The 20,572-nt window shown below is 46.1% G+C and overlaps 1 protein-coding gene across 1 annotated transcript in view; it reads right to left on the minus strand.

Annotated features, from left to right (window-relative positions):
- Positions 1-20,572, minus strand: part of NHSL2 (NHS like 2) — a 106,586-nt gene that overhangs the window by 71,655 nt on the left and 14,359 nt on the right. The gene's annotated exons all lie outside the window — the stretch shown is intronic.

Here is a 20,572-nt window from a genome sequence, read left to right on the forward strand (position 1 = left end):
ACCCCAGGGACATGCATATCAGCTCCCCCAGGAGTACTCACCTCTCTTTTATTTAAATCTTTCTGCAAAGGATGGTCTCAGGACTTGCAGTTTCTTTGCTGCGGTCTGTAACCTTCTGCAAAGCTTTTTCCAATGAGGTGGCAGGACCATATGCAGTGCAAAACAGAAGCATCTGCACCCACCACCCAAATGCTCTGTGACCAGGTTGCCTCTGGAAAAACTCCAGGTGCATAAAGGTGACAGAGATGACAGCCAGATAACAGCTCAGCACGTGCAGTCAGGTGCGCGCGCACACAAAAATATTAGATATTTTAGAACAACGATGAGGAACTAAGGGCTGGATGTTGCCCTACAGGTCCTCCCCAGATGACACCTCTCACTGGCCCTGCCCCATATCCTGGCCAAAAAGTGTCTTAAGAGCTATGGTAATTCTTGTCCTGGCATGGGTAGAAACCTCTCACTTTTGCATGGCTGGTATGTAAGCCAACTGAATGAAACCCCCTGCACTGCTGCACCCGCCTTTTTGGCACTGGCAGAAGATTGCCATGAGGCAATGCGGGCTGATGAAGGTTCCTCTTTCCCTGTATTAAAAGGACTGTAGCTAAGTGGAAGGTAATGCACTTGGCCTGCAAACATGCCCCGTGTTCAATCCCTGGCATCTCCAAGTAAACCTGGGCAAGAATGCTGATTTGCCAGTTTTACTCTACACCAGGGGTCGGCAAGGTTTACCTCGCCTGGGCCGGTTCACTCCAGCGGAGATCCCTGCAATATCTGGCACCTGCATCTGCACAGACATGATTGCCGGTGTCGTGGAAGCGAGTCCCCATGCCGCGCTGGTTTAGCGCAGTGTGTGGGGACTCGCCAAGCGGGCAGCTCGGTTTGGGGGGTGGCTCATGGGCTGGTTAAATGACCCCTGTGGGCTGCTTGTGGCCCATGAGCCTTAGGTTGCCGACCCCTGCTCTACACCAGGGGTGGCCAACTCCCAAGAGTTAAAAACTGGCAGTGATCTACCCACTTTTGGGGAGTTCAGGTCGAAGTTGTTGAGCTTTTTTTTTAGGAAGGAGGAAGGCCCATGTTGAGTTTTTTCAGGGAGGAGGTAAAGTGTTGAGCTTCTTTTTAGGGGAGCCACAGTTGTTCAATGATCTACCAGTGATCTACCGCAGACGTCCAGTGATCTACCGGTAGGTCGCGATCTACCTGTTGGACATGTCCGCTCTACACGAATCCCCCAAAATCACAGCTTCTTCCTCTTTAGGTGCATGCCAAAAGGACACAGACACAATTATCAGCACCTGAAGTAGAAGCTGTTCAGCCTTGCTCAGGCTCTGACCTATCGCTGAGGTATGGGGTGCTGCCTGTTGCACTGGCTGCAAAGTTAAGGAATGTTGCTCCCTGGAGTGACAGGCCTGGTCTCTGCACTCATTGCACATCAACTCTTGTTTAGTTTTCTATTGATAATCATGCAACTTGCAAGGACATAGGGAGGGCTGCATAAACAATGGATGGGGAACCTGTGAACTTTCAGCTGCTGTCGGACCCAAACTCCCATCAGCTCCAGCAAGCATGGGAGAAGCGAACTGTACTATAAGGATATCTGGAGAGACACGGGTTTCCTCCTGTTACCTGCCTAGCGCCTCAACTTATTTATTTATTTATTTATTTATTTATTTATTTGGTATTCCCACATGAAAGCTTTTAACACTTTCCCGAGAATTTACAGTGTCAATAATGTGCATGGAATTGAGGGTAGTAAACAACAGTAAGCCACCTTATGCTGAATCATAGAGTTATAGAGTTGGAAGGGACCCTAAGGGTCATGAAGTCCAACCCTCTGCAATGCAGGGATCTTTTGCCCAATGTTGGACTCGAACCCACAACCCTGAGATTAAAAGTCTCATGTTCTACCAAATGAGCTATCCCAGTCAAATCAGAAAACTGATTTTGTCTAAAGGGACTGGCATGCTTCCACCTACTGCATGCTTCCACCCATCCATCTAAATGCTTCTAGCTTCATGGGAACACACAGGGAGCGGTCTTATACTGAGTCAGACCACTGGCCTATCTAGCTCAGTACTGTCTACATCAGGCATCCCCAAACTTCGGCCCTCCAGATGTTTTGGACTACAATTCCCATCATCCCTGACCACTGGTTCTGTTATCTGGGGATCATGGGAGTTGTAGGCCGAAACATCTGGAGGGCCACAGTTTGGGGGTGCCTGGTCTACACTGACTGGCAGCAGCTCTCCAGGCAGGGGACATTCCCAGATCTACCTGGAGATGTCAGGAACTGACCCTGGGGCATCCTGCATGCAGAGCGGGTGCTCTAACATCAAACTACAGTCACAAAAGAAAACTCCACTATCTATGGTCAGTCCCTGGGATGCTACCCTGGAATGTTTCAGAAAGTGCACATTTGGTAAATTTGTCTTTGAATTCAAACTGTATCAGATTCACCACCACCACCTCTAGCTGTCGCTCAATCTAGTTTGTCTATCAGCCATTCTCCCTTCATCCTACAATGAATTTGTGCCTTGGGACTCACTCACCTAGAACCTCGCTGATTTTTTTGTTTTGTTTTAGCAACAGCTGTTTTGCAAAATCAAAGCAAGCAATTCCGCAAGGGAGGATACATGCACAAATAGTAAACACAGGAGTATTTAACAGCAGGACAGCAAGGAACAAAAAAAAAAGCAAAATGAGACCACACAATAACTGCTAATTTGGACATACCTTAGTTTCCTGGTGTGCTCTTTACACACCATTCATCAGCCGGTTAGGAATACTGCAAATCCTGATCCGTACACAATAGCGCAAAAGCCAGGAAAATGAAATATTGTATTGCTTCAAGCTCTTACTCCCTCTCAAGCGTAGCAAAGCTTTTGTAAGTAGTTAAAGCTGCAAACACTGAAAACAGCTGGGCTTCAGTTTCCTTTCTACCCCACTAGATCCTGGTCACAGAAACCAGGAAAGACCTCGTGTATTATCGCTTCCTTATCTTCACATTATGAAATCCACCTTCACCCACCCTGTGTCCTCCAGGCAACGAAGAGTAAATGGGCCCTCCCCACTTACCACATAGGCCAGAGCATCTCTGAATACTCCGAGGCGGAGTCACAAGTCATCTGCTTTAAACTACAGAAACTTTACCACGTAACTGCATGCAAGAATCTGAAGCTGTATAAGCCCACCCTGAGCTAAAGGCTTTAGGGAAGAGATAAAGTGGTGAAGCAATAATTCCTCCCTATTAACCATTGGCTGCTACCAGAGTGGGATAAGTTTGTGGGCTGCTCCAGTGCACTTTGTTTTTCAGGTTTTGTTTTTACACATACATGCAAAACTTGAATGTCAGTAAAGCAAGCAAGCAAATGCACATGCGCAAGCATGCATGTCAAACAGCAAAACGTGCCAGCAAACTGGAGTTAGTTGCAGCTCCTCCCTGCTGTTTGTGTTTAATGATGTGGGTTTACTCCAGTCTTATCCCAAGGGCCCCTGGCAAGATGCAATTTTTAAAAATGATAATAAAAAAACCCTAGCAAATATCTCCTTTGCTGGATTTATTTAAGCGAAAGCTGGGTGGTGAGGTGTCAGGGATACTGTAGCTGGATCCCTGAGGCTTGAAGAAGCCTCCGAAACTTCATTTGGTCCAAAATGCGGCAGCCAGATTACTGGTTGTGGTTCTGTTTAGATCTCATATAACCCATTTTAAAACAGCTGCAATGGTTGCCAGTTTGTTTCTGGGCCCAATTGGTTCAGTCGTTCAGTCGTGTCCGACTCTTTGTGACCCCATGGACCAGAGCACGCCAGGCACGCCTATCCTCCACTGCCTCCTGCAGTTTGGCCAAACTCATGCTAGTCACTTCGAGAACACTGTCCAACCATCTCATCCTCTGTCGTCCCCTTCTCCTTGTGCCCTCCATCTTTCCCAACATCAGGGTCTTTTCTAGGGAGTCTTCTCTTCTCGTGAGGTGGCCCAATTACCTGAAAGACTTCTTCCTTACAGACCCTCTTGGGTGTTCAAATTAGCAATCATCCTGATGGTTCCGCAAGACAATCATGCAAGAGAGAGGTGTGTCAAGTTCCCATGCAAAGCAGGATGAAAAGGATTCACTCAAAAGAGCATAAGATCCTACCAAAGTGGGTGTGGTCCCCTTCTACCAGATGTGAATGAATTTGCAAATCAAGTTGAATAGCAGTGACCTAAAGAGGAGCAATTTCTTTCTGCAGTAGGTGAGCCACACCCTGAAGCCAACAAACTTCTTTGTTGTTTAGATGGGCTGAAAAGATCCAGTTAGAATGGGTGTTCACCACTCACCATAGACAACATCTCTGGGATTTAGAATGGCCAGCTATCTAGCCATACTCAAATGTCAGTGAAACAAAATGAAGGCTGCAATCTGAAAAAGACACATTGGCTTGGTTTGCCCATAACGCTAAACCATGGTTGTGAACCATTGTTAATAAACCACCAGTTAATAAACTCAGTTATGGCTGAGGTGTCTGGCAAATGATTACATAAACCTTGCTTTATTGCATAACAGAATACCAGTGAGTGCAACGAAACCAGCAGTTTGAATCTTTCGCCATTATTCATTTGTGGCTCTGTAGCTTTTGGCAAGTGACAGCTCCTTAACCATAGTTCAGGAGTCAGCAACCAAAGGACCATGGGCCAGAAGCGGCCTACGGAGGTCATTTGACCTGTCCACGAGCTGCCCCTGAACTGAGTTGCTCGCTCGCACGCTGCGCTAAACTGGTGCAGCACAGCGCGGGGACTTGCTTCCGCAGCGCCAGAAAGCGCGTCTGTGCAGATGCAGACACCGAAAATTGCGGGCGTGCACGCATGCACACTATCTGGCCCACAGAGGGATCTCCACTGGACCGATCCAGCCCAGGCAAGATAAACCTTGTTGACGCCTGCCATAGTTAAAGGAGGTGGTCTGAGTTTGCACATAACACTATGTTAACAAAGGTGTATAAACCAACTAAAAACCTTGATCAATGAGCTTACCTTTAACCATAGTAAACAAATTATTGTTAAGTTGCTGGCCTGGGCTCACACATAACCCTAAGCCGGTGTTATGTATTGGTTTAATATGCATACATTAGTTTCACTGCTAGTTCTGTAACTACCTTTCCCGCTCCAGGGTGATTCAAACGGGTGCGGTGACAGTTGTTATTGGTTAACTTGTTGGCACAATTTGGATCCTTACTCTGATTGGGTCCCGCCAAAATCTAAATGTATCCTTTCCCCAACTCCTGTTCCTGAGAGTATAAAAGGAGCTCGCCCTTTCCCTCCTGTCAGTCAAGTTCCTACTGCAATAAAGGAGATTGTTCTTGTTAGACTTGACTCCTAGCATATCCTTGCTAGCATGCTGAATCACTACCCAGAGCTGATTACACGAAGAGCTGAAATCATATAGACACTGCACCCATGACTTAACAGCCACAATTTGATACAAAATTATTTCTTGCTTCTTAATTTTCCCAATCCTGGCGAACCAAATTTGAGAGGTGCGGACCCGATTATCAGGACTTCAAACCATAGCATGGGACTCTTTGAAAACCCTTTGCAAGCAGCCCAACACAGCTCCTTAAACTTTTTTGAGGTTCCCCGCAACTGTGTTGGAGATTAGCAACCAGCCACAGCAGAGCCATAGGTGGCTTCCCAAGTACTACATGCTTGGTCCACCAGTTGCGAGTTGGGGTCCTCCATCCTCACTGATCCTTTTTCAGAGAACCAGTTCAAGTACGTAGTTAAATTATGGAACTCTCCCCCACAGTGGGCAGTCTTGGCCACCAATTTGGATGACGTTAGAAGAGGATTAGACAAATTCAAAATAAGACTATCAACTAGAATAAGGCTATCCACAGCTACTAGCCACTGTCAGAGGTGTTATGCCTCTGAATATCAGTTGATGGGAATCACAGGAAGGCATCGTGCTGTTATGCTCATGTCCAGCTTGCAGGCTTCCCACGGTTGGCCACTGCTGGACACTGTGAGAATGGACCATTGGTCTGATCTACCGTGTTTCCCCGAAAATAAGACATACCCATAAAATGAGCCGTAGCATGATTTCTATGCATTTGCGCAATATAAGCCATACCCCGAAAATAAGCCATACTCCGAAAATAAGACGGCCTGGATGGGCATGGCTATGCAGCGTACCGACACAGAGCAGTTAAAATAAGACACCCCCCAAAAAATAACCCAGTGTGTTTTCTTGAGGAAAACAAATATAAGACAGTGTCTTATTTTCAGGGAAACACGGTAGCAGACTTGCCTTAAGCTCTTTTGTTAAGAAAGAGGGATAACAAGAGAGAGGTACGAAAAGATTGGTGGAGCTCCTGAAGCACCTGGACCAATGAAGAAAAATGTGGGGGAGAGGGTTAGCCTACGGAAGCAAGATATAAAACAAGGTAGGGCTCCTGTGCCTGTAGCAGCTGTTGTAGAATTCCAACACATACAACTTCTGAAATTCCTTGCCTGTCCTCTTTTGCATTTGGCCACCCTAGTTCCTTCTAAGAAGGCTGCTTGCAAGATCTTAACCCATCTCTTCCCCACTGCCTCCTCAAAAAATCACATATACACAAAGGGCCGATCTAGCTGCTGGCCAGCTCCACAATGGCACCATTAAAAAAATAGAGAGGATTGTTTGCACCCTTGAAAAAGTGGGTGCATTTGGAAGGTGATTTGGAACATTTCTTTCCTAAGTGCCTAAAATACCACATTCCAGTCCAAGGCTTGGGATATGTGAGATACAGATGTTGCGGGCCTAGAAGGCCTTTAGAAGCTGGACAAAGCTGCTCTCCTACAGTGCCACCTGCAGGAGTTGAAGGCAAACTGCAGTTTCAAATCAAAATAAAATAAAAAATTCCTTTCAGTAGCACCTTAGAGACCAACTAAGTTTGTTCTTGGTATGAGCTTTCGTGTGGTCTTTAAGGTGCTACAGGAAGGAATTTTTTATTTTGTTTTGTTTTGACTATGGCAGACCAACACGGCTACCTACCTGTAACTGCAGTTTCAAATGGCAGCTGAACATAATCTGCAGACCTGTGAGCGGTGAGTCGAAATTGTGGCTTCTGTTCTGATTTGCTTGCACAAAGGTTATGTGGAAGTGAGATTAGATGACCCTCAAGGTCTCTTCCAACTCTACAGTTCTATGCTTCACAAATAACACCGCTGGGCTGCTGCTCTGCCACTGCTTGAAGAAGCCTCTAAGTGGTTTTAGCATGGCTCATCTATGGCAGGCATGTCCAACTCTCAAGAGACTGCGATCTACTCCCACTATTAAAAAAACAGGCAGTGATCTACCCATTGGATTGACCAAAGTTGTCGACCGGTTGCACATGCATGATCTATGGCAGTGTTTTTCAACCTTTTTTGGGCAAAGGCACACTTGTTTCATGAAAAAAATCACGAGGCACACCACCATTAGAAAATGTTAAAAAATTTAACTCTGTGCCTATATTGACTATATATAAAGTAATTATCTTGAATTTTTCAATTTTTCCCACGGCACACCAGGCAACATCTCGCGGCACACTAGTGTGCCACGGAACAGTGGTTGAAAAACACTGATCTATGGTATAAAACTGCCAACCCTGAAAAGTATTAACATTCAGCAAGCCATCCCACCCCCTGTAAGTTACTGAAAATTTCTCCTGCTTTGGGGGGAGGGTGGCCCCATGAAATGTGGGGGCATTCACCCCCCCTTCTCCCCCCCATCCCAGTTTCAAATTTCAGGTTGTAAGCTACTCAGGTAGGTAAGGACTTGTCCCCTTGTACTCTGTAAAGTGCCCCATGCGCTGACAGTGATACAGAAATAACAGAAGAAGCCCCCTTATACAGAGTCAGAGCAGTGGGTCCATCTAGCTCAGTGCTGACTGCTGGGGACATTCCCATCCTGGAACTGAGTCATAGCTGTCAAATTTTCCATTTTTTTGTGGGAAATTCCCTTATTCCAGCGCCGTTTCCCATTGCAAAAAAGGGAAAGCTGACAGCTATGGCTGTTTCCCAATGCAAAAAAAAAGGTTGACAGCTCTGGACTGAGCCTCGGACCTTTTGCATGCAAAGCGGCTGCTCTACCGGTGAGCTGCAGCCTTTCCCATAAGGGGCCAGCAACTCCTCCTTTCTGGAACTTTCTCCTGCCGTCCTGCAAATTGATCCCAACTTTTATTTATTTAATAAAATGTCTATACCGCTTGATTGTAAACTCTCTCTCTCTCTCTCTCTCTCTCTCTCTCTCTCTCTCTCTCTCTCTCTCTCTCACCAAATTCCAAGTGGTTTAAAATAGGAACAGAACAGCAAGATCCAGAACAAACTCTTTGTAGTTTCAGTTATCTTTAAACCCATTTTTCTTCCTCAACATAAGGTGTAATTCAGAGCCAGCAATGGTTGTTTTACGAACCTGCCAGCAGCTGAAGTCAGCTAAAAGGAGCCTCAGTGCAAAAGCACCCTATCGCCCCTTTCTGGCCAGTCAGGGTGGGGTAGGGATATAGAGAGAAGGTATCAAGTGGGAATAAACACAGTCCTGAATTTAACCCTATTAATAAATCTCCATGGACTGTTTCTAAATTGATCCTTCATCTTGGTGGCCTGGCCTTCAGTTTATTGACAGAACCAGCCAGACTTTTCCAGGGAGGTCTAATGAACTGGGTACAAATTGATCCAACGAAACAGCAACAGACCTGCGCATCCAAACCTGCACATAAGCCATACATTTAAAGAGCATTCAACACACATGGTTCTTCCCACACCAAACAATCATGGGAAGTGTGCATTGCTAAGGGTACCAAGAGCTGTGATTTTATGAGAGGAAATCTGTAGTTCCGGGGGTTCTTTGTGGGGGAAGCATGCATTTTAAATGTGCGTTGAATGTGCTTTAAATACAAGGTGTGGACATGGCCGCATACTAACCTAATGATGTTCTCGTTCTACACTCCCAGGCTTCACTATCTATACTCATGACATCCTATAGGTGGCAGCAGCGGCTTAAGGCCGATTCCTGGGAGGTTAAGACTCGTTCCACACACTCCTTGCATTTGTGATCAAGCTTTTTCCGTATTGTCTTGCACTTTATTCCAACATTATCAATTCATGCATCACCAGAATGAGGTGGGCATTCAATGCAGTTTATTGAAATAAGTAAAAACCACACAGATCAGGTAGCACCGGTGGTGGCTTATCCATATTTAACTTTTGCCTGCTCTTTCCAGCCACAGATCTGTGGGGGGGTTACTGCCACACAGAAACTCTTCCAAAGACATGGGTTGCCAACTTCTCCACTCCCTTTTCTCTGCCTTTAACATGCACACCAAAATTTAGAAGGTACATTTTCTCCCCTTCACAGCAAAATAATTAATAGTGGAAAGGCAGAAGTCTAAAATGTTTTTGAAGTAAAGGAGTGGGGGGGGGAGCAATGCTGTCGAGGCTTCACCTGCTGAGTTTCTGCCTGTTGCAAAATGGGAAGTGCTGAGATAGCTCAGTCAGTAGAACATGAGACTCTTAAACTCAGGGCTGTGGGTCAGAGCCCCATGTTGGGCAAAATATCCCTGCATTGCACTAGATGACCCTTCCCTTCCGACTCTACTACAGTATTCTATAATTCGTCCAGAAGAAAAAGTGCTTCTCCCCTCACAGGAGCCATACCGTTAGCACAGAGTGTGCCTCGGTGCTTCTCACCTGCTTGCATCCCTGAAGGGTAACTGCTTCCTTTCAGAACCGACCTATGAAGCAGCAGCCGATCTACCGCTTGGTGCTGCCCCACTCCGTTCTCCGCTGGAGTCCTTTCTTGCCCTGCACCAACTTCCCAGCTGGGTGCATCTTCAGGAGAAATGTCTGCTCCTGGCTTTGCGATGAACCCTGGAGAGAGGGGCCTCTGAACAAGAGGCTTCTAGTGCGCTGCTCTCTTTCACTTGAACAGGCAAGCAACGCACACACAAAATGCCAATTCTCTGGGCAAGCACACTTGGCTCATTCAGCAGGGCAGAGTGCAAGGGAGCCTCCCAAGCCAGCTTTAGCACCCTTCAATGAAGCCACACTTTGTGCCAGCAGCCAATGCCCTGTGTATACTTCTGTGCACACAGCCTTCGCTGGCTGCCTGGTGAGCTGCCAACGGGCAGTGTGCTTGGTACTTTAGAGAAGTGTTGCCAGGAAGGGGAGGGGAGTGAGGTGGCGGTGGGAAAGGGCCTCTGAGAATTAAGTCTTCCTGGATCTCGGATGTGATGGAGCTCAATGGATCTGTTGTCAGTTTTGCTCCTAGGCCTAGCCTGCCAGAGAGGGCCTGTGGTGGGCTGCCTTTTCTCTCCAGGTACCAAGCAGAGGCATGATTCTAACAGAGCCTGTGAATGCTTAAGGGCACAGAGGAAAACCCCTGACACTTAAAAACATTTATTAACGGTTATGAGGATTCCACCATTGTGTGTGTGTTACCTGAATACCAGGCAACAGGTGGGCAACTCCTAGGAAAGTCAGCTTGCAAGGGCTACCTTTGGAGCTCTATAGCAGGGGTGGCCAACTCCCAGGAGACTGCGATCTACTCACAGAGTTAAAAACTGGCAGTGATCTACCCCCTTTTTGGGGGTTCAGGTCAAAGTTGTTGAGCTCTTCTTAGGGAGCCAAAGATGTTGAGCTTCTTTGGGGGAATCCAGTGATTTACCAGTGATCTACCACAGACGTCCAGTGATCTACCGGTAGATCACAATCTACCTGTTGGACATGCCTGCTCTATAGATAAGGTGTGGGGAACCAGTTGCCCTCCAAATGTTGTTGGACTCCCACATTCATCAACCCTAGCCCCGCAGGGATGGTGGGTATTGCAAATGAGTAGCACCTGAAGGGCCAGGGACTCCCTGTCCCTGCTGTAAATGTAACAGAACTTTTCTTGCCTTTGTATTATCTCTTCCTAGTTGCCTCACTGAAAATAAAAGATTGGATTTTCAATACAGTGGTACCTTGGGTTGCTCGCACAATTGGTTCTGGGGTGCCGTTCACAACCCGAACAGTGCACAAACCGGGCGGTGCTTTCGTGCATGCGCGAAAGCGCAATACCACACTTCTGCGCATGCATGGACTGCGCAGGATGCTTCTGCGCATGCGCAGACTGCGCGGGTATGCGCAGAAGCATCCGCGCTCCGTGTTACACTTCCGGGTTTGCAGAGTACACAACCCGAACGTACGTAATGCGGAGCGTTTGCAACCTGAGGTATGAAGAAGAAGAAGAAGAAGAAGAAGAAGAAAAAGAAGAAGAAGAAGAAGAAGAGGAGTTTGGATTTGATATCCCGCTTTTCACTACCCGAAGGAGTCTCAAAGCGGCTAACATTCTCCTTTCCCTTCCTCCCCCACAACAAACACTCTGTGAGGTGAGTGGGGCTGAGAGACTTCAAAGAAGTGTGACTAGCCCAAGGTCACCCAGCAGCTGCATGTGGAGGAGTGGAGCCACGAACCCGGTTCCCCAGATTACGAGTCTACCGCTCTTAACCACTACACCACACTGGCTCTCCACAGTAGTCACCACTATTGACTGTAGTTCCACAAAAATCAAAGGCCTGAGACAACAGAGCCATAATTTATCAGAAGCCTCTTGTTTATTTAATTTTTATGCCACACGATTTACCTGTTTTTCAAAACTCATTTAATGCCTTACCTTTAGTCATAAGTGTTCTCTTTCACTTCTACTCCTGTTTTATTGTTATGAGTACCATAATAAATTACTGATACACAGAAGATACACAGCTATGTGGTGCAGGCTACCTTTCCACAGGTTTATCGCACAACACTGCCACTCCAGGAAACATGCATCAATAAGTATTACTGGTAAATATAACAAGAACAGGCCAACTTTTCAGTGGTGGTTCCCTATTTGTGGAATGCTCTTTTCAGGGAAGCAAACCTGGTGCCATTGTTGCCTGTTTCTAGGCACCAGGCAAAAAACATTCTTATTTACCCAGGTGTTTGGTTTTAAAATTGGGAGGGCACTTAGAAAATATGTCAGTACCCTTTCTTACACTCATCCTTTAAGTATGCTTCAGAGGACTTGTTCCTATATATATATATATATAGGCACTGTAAGTTTTTGTTTATATCTGATTTTAAGGTAATTATCATTTCTGGGGGGGGGGTTGGTTTTTTTTTTACTACAGAACCATGTACATTAATGGTGCTATATAAATAAAGGTTAATGAATGAATGAATTAAATTTGGTGGTGATGGAAGAGGGGGGAGACAAATAAGCAGCTGGATTACTTTTGCTAAAGTTTCAGCCAGCCTTGCCTTCTGAACGGATACTCCATTTCTTTGGCCTCTCCTGTTTTCCTGCCTCTTCCCTAACTGAGAATGCTCAGTCTTCATTGAAAAATTTTGTCCCTCACTGCTCATCCATATTTTTGTTCTTTGGCAAAACACGGGGCAACCATGCTTGTTCCTCTCTTTTTAATTTCCCAGTGGCCTCATTTTGGCTACAATTCTGTCAGCACATACCAACTGAGTTTGCTGTTAGAACTGATGGTGTTTATTAAGTACTATTCATGAGTGTTGCGGCCTCTTTGAAGGCCTAATTCTCCACAAGGCCAGCCTCCTTAAAACTTCTGCTTGGTTTCTTCAAACCAGAAAGGGAGATGCCCTTAAAGCAGGGGCAGGGGGGCTATCACTTTCAGCCCATGGGCCACATTCCAGTCATGGGCAGGGCCAGAGGCAAAAGTAGGTGGAGCAATGAATGCCATTTTTGCCTTTGTATAGTAGGTTATTTTCCACACCCATATTCACACATCCCTCTCTTATCCTCCAGGGCCAGTGAGAAATGTGGCCTTGAGAGAGTTGTTTGGGAGAGCCACATTTCGTTCCTGGGCCTAAGGTTCCCCAACGTTCTCTGAAAGATACACATTCAACAAAATCCAATTATCCTAACAACCACAACACCACCACAAGATGGGTTGTGTGGTCTCTTTCCCGCCCTAGTTCCTGATCCTGGCTAGGCATTGTCCACACCCCCAGAATGCAACATCAGGGGCTTTGTGGGAAATGTAAATGCTGCCTGGCCCCCGGGAGTCTGGAGCTCTCATTTTAATTTCCAACAATGCCCCATAGCAACACTATGTCAGGAAATCGCATAAAACCAGGGTTCAAATCTCCACGCAGCTATGAAGTTCATGGAGCGGCCTTGGGCCAGTCACTGCTTGCATACACCCCATACATTTGAAGCACATGACTCCCTACCCCCTGCAAAAAAAAAAATCCTGGGAGCTGTGGTTCACCCCTCACAAACCTAAAGTTCCCAGCACCCTTAACAGACTACCCAGATTCTTTTGGGGAAGGCCATGTGCTTTAAATGTGTGTCAAATGCATGGTATGTACCTGTACACAGCCACTCTCGTCCTAACCTACTACACAGGGTTGTTGTTTGTGAGGGGATTCCCTGACTAGAGCGGTGGGGGGGGGAACCTTGTATGCAATGTTGTTTGCTCCTTGGACTAAAGCTGGGATAGAAATGTAATAAGTAAATAAATAAATACCTGCCACTGGAATGTAAACCCACATGGCACCAGAGGGCCTTCTCAAATCTGGAACCAGCCCTCCTCCCCCACATCCCAGCCCCAAAATATTCTGCATCTTTAAGCAATCCCTGAGCAGAAAGCTGTTGTGTGTAACCCTTTTATAGACACAATTAATGGCGTGAGCCTGTTGCTGGCAAGATAGGAAAACACACACACAAACACGCACAAAAGAGAGACCACCCATTAAGTGGGATTTACAAGATGCTTCTGGCGCAGCCTTTGGCTCCTAGCACGGACTGTTCCTGCCCCAGACAAGCGCAAGCCGTTTTGCCCCATAATTCTTTCTTCTTTCATCTCCCTTGGCAGGTCTTGCCCATTCCTCTTTCCAAACCACTTTTCTCTCGCATCATCAGGACAGTTTAAAGACTTGGAAAAGGTGGGATTTGCTTAGTCTTCCAATTAGCAGAGCTGAAGGAGTTTGTGTGTGCAGGGGAGTGAATCCGTGGGGGGCTTCTCCCTGCTTTGCGGCCTTTCTAGATCACTCCCTGCCCAGCAAACAAAAAGAATTTATTTTCAAAATATCCTAAGTGTGCTTCAAACCATTTTGCCTTTTCTTCATCCGTTTATGTGATGCTTTGTAGAGTGGAAGAGAATAGGTCCCTGTCCCAAGGAGGTCACAATCTAATTATCTGAACAGTGCAAACTAGAGCTGGAGAGGAGACATTGGAGACAGAGTAAAGTAAGAGAGTGCATTGGTTTGGGGGGGGGGAGCAAGGCACAGCTGTTTCCTTTTCACATGCTTAGCCTTAGAGCAGATGTGGGGAACCTCTGGCCTTCCAGATTGCTGCTGAGCCACAATTCTCATCATCCCTGGCCACTGGCCATGCTTGCTGGGGCTAATGGGGGTTGTAATTCAGCAGCATCTGGTGGGGCAAAGGTTCCCCACACCTGGCTTACATACAGATTCACTTTAAACAGAGAATGGAAACATTAAGCATCATCGTTTATTGACTGCTGGGATAGCTCAGTTGGTAAAGCATGAGACTCTTGATGTCAGAGTTGAGGGTTCAAGCACAAGATTCCAGAGAGCTGGCGTTTGTCCACAGACATCTTTCCGGGTCATGTGGCCAGCATATCTAAACCGCTTTTGGTGCAGCAGAACACTGTGACGGAAGCCAGAGCACATGGAAATGCTGTTTACCTTCCTGCCACAGCGGTACCTATTTATCTACTTGCACCGGCATGCTTTCGAACTGCTAGGTTGGCAGGAACTGGGACAGAGCAACAGGAGCTCACTCCATCGAGGGGAATCGAACCGCCAACCTTCCGATCAGTTTACACCACAGCACCACCTGCGTCCCAGTATAAAAATCTGCAAGTGTGTGTGTTGGGGGGACAGGGACTGGCTGGTTTCTCACAAACAAATGAAAAGAATAGTGACTGTAACTTGTTGCCTAAATATAGCTCAGGTTCTACAGATATAGAAAGGAAGAAAGAAACCAGGGAATCTGGAGATTGTGGTTCATCCAAGGGGGATTCCCCCACACACACACACACACACACCGCATCACCCTGTGGACACCCATGATTCCTGATAGTAATGTGTTTTATGAAGAACTCATTCCCGGATTTGCTTGTGTTCCTATTTCCTCCTCCCTCCCATTTTGCTATTGTCTTGTAACTATTACATTTTAACCCTGAAGGCAGGGACTGTATAGTTGTCGTTTTAACCTTTGTAGGACTCTTAGCCTGCGTGCACATTACCAACCTAAAAGACAGCAAGGTCATCATTTTTCTCAATTCGGATTGAAACTGGTTTGTTAGGGGAACTCATTAAAAAATGCAGTATTTCATAAGAAACAAGAAGTATGGATTTTGGTTAATGTGTGCACTCCACTTTCCAAACCGATGGTAGGAGCGCAATGGATGTAAACAGGAGCCTTATACAACTTCAATCAGGAAAGCTACAAAAGAAGGAATGCCAGATGCAACAATCTGCAACAAAGGGACAATGTGATGACATAGGCAACTCTCCTGCAACACAGCTGTATCCAAATGGCTTAGTGTCTAAAGAAGATAGCAGTCTGTGTCCAAATGGGAATTTTCTCAAGTGCAGAGTGCCATATCATGGCGCTGTCTCCTGAAATTCCCTCTGCTGTGCAAACTAATCAAAGTATACAACCAAATCTGCATTCGGCCACTGGTCTATCTAACTCAGTATTGTCTTCACTGACTGGCAGCAGCTCTCCAACATCTCAGGCAGAGATCCCTTTCCCAACCCTGGTGCAAAGACCCCTTTTTCTTATCTTTTTCCTATTTTGAAGCGGAAGCCTGATGGAGTCAGCTGTCAATAAAATAGCACCTTCAGAATGTTTGGATTTTGGGGCACTCCCACCACATGTGGAAGTATGTGTATGGTTCCCCTTCATCACACACACAGCCCAACAAGACAATGACAAAAATCTACGGACAGCATACAAATCAATATGGCTAACCTGATCCAAAACACCCACCAACCCCACTCACACAGGAAACCAACGATCACCACAGCCAACCCACAAATGAACAATCACACCCTACGCCAATCCTGACCTCTCTCACCACCAAAGAAACACAAGCAAACAACAGAGAACCTACACAATCAACGCTGACACCAAACCCTACATATATTAAGGAAAATAGAAACATCGTCACCCCACCTCACCCATTCCCCCATACCACCCACCTCTTTCCCCCTTCTCTCCCTAATGTCTCAACAACCAAAACTGATTTGTAAAAATGTTACATGGAAAAAATACGAAAGACACATTGCACACACTTTTGTAAATCAAGAAAATATTTAAGGGGAAAAAGCACCTCCTTCATTTATAGTCAAAAGCCAACCAACACCATTATTGTTACTAGTATTAGTATTTTATTACATAGTCTGATTCGCAACTTTAGTGCGCAATTTATGCACCTGAGTTGTCATCATATAAAATAATACATGTGCATGCATGGATCTGATAACTGTGCCACACGTTGTTTGTCAGATGGGCACCAATGCTACACCTTCTTTCACAAAGGAAAAAGGAAAAGAAAGCGAATGCATGCCAGTTTTCAGGGGAAGATCTGCTATGAAATTAATGAAGCTTAAATTTCGGGGACGCTAATCCTGGAGAGGCCCAAGTAATGACTTTAGCCCACATTGCTTTAAAATTTTGCTTTAAAAAGTGCCTAATGCATGTATATAACACTTCCCTAATTTTCCCCTCCCCCATAACTCAAAAACTATAAGGCATAGGGAATTTTTTATTCACACCAGTGACTTGGACACGTGAGATAATCCAGTACAACTTCAATCAAAATCTTAGTTGTAGTAGTTACTATTTAAAAAAAAAAATGTGGTGTTATGTCGTGGAACAACCTCATTGGTTACCCAGACCTTGCTGCTGGTTGTAAAGGGCCCCCCATAACAGTGCCAACCTTCAGGGCCCCCCAAAATGTAGGTCCACCCCTGCCAGTGTGGCCAGCTTTACAAGGAAACTGTTTATGCTACCAGTTTCGGCTGCTGAGTAAATATTTGAGGGGACAGCCTATGATAAGCACGCTCCCCTGCTGAGTCTGGTGCCCTAGGTCAAATCCCTGGCATCTCCAGGTAAGGCAGGGAGAGAACCTTGGTCTGAATCCCTGGAACTCCCATCCACACTTCCGTTTGTCCCTTAATGCCAAGTCACAGGTCTGAGAGGTGTTCCGCCTCTGTGTAATCATAGAATTGTAGAGTTGGAAGGGACCCCAGGGGCCATCTAGTCCAACCTCCTGCAGTACAGGAATCTTTTGCTGAATGTGGGGCTAGAACCCACAAGACTGAGATTAAGAGTCTCATGCTCTGCCGACTGAGCTATCCCAGGTATGTCCAGCCGCTTTCCCTGGAAACCCCAAAGTTTACTGATGAATTGGAACAAACATAGCTCAGTTGGTTGGATCGTGGTGCTGATAATGCCAAGGTTGCAGGTTCGATTCTCGAATGGGACAACTGCATATTCCTGTATTGCAGGGGGTTGGACTCACTAGATGATCCTCAGGGTTCTTTCCAACTCCACAATTCTACGATTCTATGATTCCATCAGTCCAGACTGCTGAGGCACAGGTAGAAGAAATAATTCAGCGTACCTCAGTGGAGCATCCACCCAAGCTACTGAAGGAGTCAGGTCCTCCTCTGCAGATTTACCTCTGTTCCATGGTGCTCATCCTTATCACTCGCCAAGAAAGGACTGGACCATCACAAGATCTCTGCTCCATTCAGCTACAGCCTGAAGCAGGGAAGAGAGGCAGCCCGACACTCGCTTGCTCACTGGGAGGAAAGCTACGCTGTGGGGCGTGGCAAGACAGGAGGGCTGGGGGAGGTGGCTGTCAAAGGAGCAAACACTCCTTTCCAGACACCCACGCAGGAAGGGAAGGCAGAAAGCAGGCGGGAAGATGCAAGCCAGGGAAGTCAGGTGGTGCCAGGCCCAGCCACCCATCTCTGCCTGGTGGTGCAGTGTGGAAATAGGAGACTGGCACATGGAACAGGAAGCAGACACATTTCAAGCACATCAAAGAGATAGAAATGATTATATTATTGGTTTTTGCAATCACACTTTTTACACGTGTCTGATTACACACCCCAAATTAAATTAATTTTATTGTATTTGTACATCACTCACTCTAATAAAATGATAGAATCGTAAGAGTTGGAAGAGACCACAAGGGCCATCTAGCCCAACCCCCTACAATGCAGGAATCTTTTGCCCAACATGGGGCTCAAATCCACAACCCTGAGATCAAGAGTCTCACGCTCTACCGACAGAGCTATTTCAGTGTCCTAGTTAAGTCAGCCTGTGAATTCCGCCAAAGATTATAGTGGAAATGGCGGCACTCATATGTTGCTGGACTACAACTCCCATCAGCTCTACCCAATGGTCAGGATTGAAAGGAGTGCAGTCCAAAATTGGGAGGGTACCTGGCTGAGGAAGGCTGAAACAGAGCCTAGAGAGTCCAACTTCTCCCACGTATTTCCAATTGCAAATCGTTTTTTATCTTTTCTTCCCATAAGAGCTTGAAATCACAAAATGAAATGAAACTGACACTCCATTGATTTGCACTGCATGCAAATGGGCATATGTGCATGAGAGCAATGGAGAGAACTGTTCCACTTGACAATGAAGACAACATCAACATTTCCAGTGACAGCCTTTGGCCTTCTCGGATTACCACGCTGTTCTCAGCAGAGGGCTTCACAGCACAGAGATAGGAGGCAGAGGCTGCGCAGTGCAGGTGCGTGACCTTTCAGGCCCAAAGAAAAATGACCCATTGGAGACCCCTCCTCTGGGGCAAAGCAAGCCCACACGTGGTGAGCCAGAGTCCTGCATTTCCTGTCTCAGCGCCAAGGCACGCTTCCTCTCTGCCAAAACCCACACCCCTTGGGCTGCCCATTGGACGAGAGCCTGCAATCTGGAAGTGATTTTCTTGCTCGGCTAAGCCTGGCCTGCTTGGGAACGAGCCTCTGGCCCCCACAAATTCCACTTGGATGGAAAGATCTTGCTTCCCTCCAGTTGGAATCCACAGCCAGCCACGGATAACAAAACATGTTTCTGGGCGGAGCTGCAAGCACAGCACCAAGTCATGTAGTACGTTTATTGCAGATTTGTTTTGTCCCCTGCCTTACAAATAGAAAAATAAGCATGACATGCTTCAGTAAGGGATATTGGGAGACACAAGACTTGAAGCATACTGAAAATGACAGTAGTTATTTCTAAAAGAAGCACCCATATGTACACGTGCACAAAATGGGCAGGGCCAGAGGAATAAGTGAGCTGAGCAACTAATGCAGTTGTTGCTTTTGTACAGACCTCTCTCTCTCACCAACTTCAATGTGACCAGAGTTCAGGGTCACATTCCAGCCAAGTGAAAACATTCAAGGAGGTAGTTAGTAGGGCCTTCAAGGGGTGTGGCCTAGGGAGGGGATGTGGCCTGCCAATTCCAAGAGTCAGGCAGAGAGGCCTAGATAGCTGCATTTGGTCCCTATGCCTGAGGTTCCTCATTTCTGCTTTTTAAACTACCTTCACCCAATACAAGCCCCCTCACCCCAGAGGCGTAGGAAGGTCAGGTGGTACCCAGTGTGAAAAATTTCTTGTCAACCCCCCCATTGATTCCACCTCACCCGCAAACATGGTTTTACGTTATTTTATATTTTCTTACAAAGGAATAATAACAAGTAATAATAATAATAAACTTTTTATTTATATCCCGCCCTCCCCGGCCGAAGTTGGGCTCAGGGTGGCTAACCTCAAATACATAACATTGGTATAAAATCAAACAATAATTAAATTACCTCCTAAAAAACATCTCAAAATCAAATTAAAGTCTAATTAGATGGCTTTCCACAGGGTTAGGGTTGGGAACAGTAAGTGCTCCATTGAAATGAAATTTCAGCCTTCACGACAAAGGAAGACAGCCAAGTAAACAGCTATTTTGGTGGAGGAGGGTCAAGATATTAACCGATATGCATGAAATTTCATATATAGCTATACAATCCCTAGTATAGTAAGATAAGACCTTTGGAGCAGGCATTTAAAAAAAAGTTTTTTATGAACCGCCCTAGTAGGGCAGTAATTGTTCCTTGATAATTTTTCACCCCCTCCATTATGGAACATGGGGCGGACCACCCCCTACACCCCCCTTTGCTATGCCCCTGCCTCTCCCAAGCCCAACACAAGGCAAGTTTGTATTGCACCCTTATTTATTCAAGAACTTCATTGGAGCATTTGGGGAATAAAACAGCCTGTGGTTTGCATCGGTCTGGGAAATGGGAATCAGTCCAATTTGTATAAAAAATCTGCAAAAATCAAATTCCTCTCTAATAAGGAAGCATTTCCAGCCTTTAGCCTTCTTCAAGTGTTCCCCCAGTTCAGGCCCTCCTGTGCCTTTTGAAATGTTTCAAGGGAAGGCACAAAAAAATAAGTAAAAATGTAGTATAAACACCAACAACTGGGAAACACTGGCTGCAAGTGCTCCAATTGGAGAACAGCCTTTACCAAAGGTGTCATGGACTTTGGAGAAGCTC

This window comes from Lacerta agilis, chromosome Z (genome assembly GCF_009819535.1).
Source record: "Lacerta agilis isolate rLacAgi1 chromosome Z, rLacAgi1.pri, whole genome shotgun sequence".
NCBI classification, from domain to species: Eukaryota; Metazoa; Chordata; class Lepidosauria; order Squamata; family Lacertidae; genus Lacerta; species Lacerta agilis.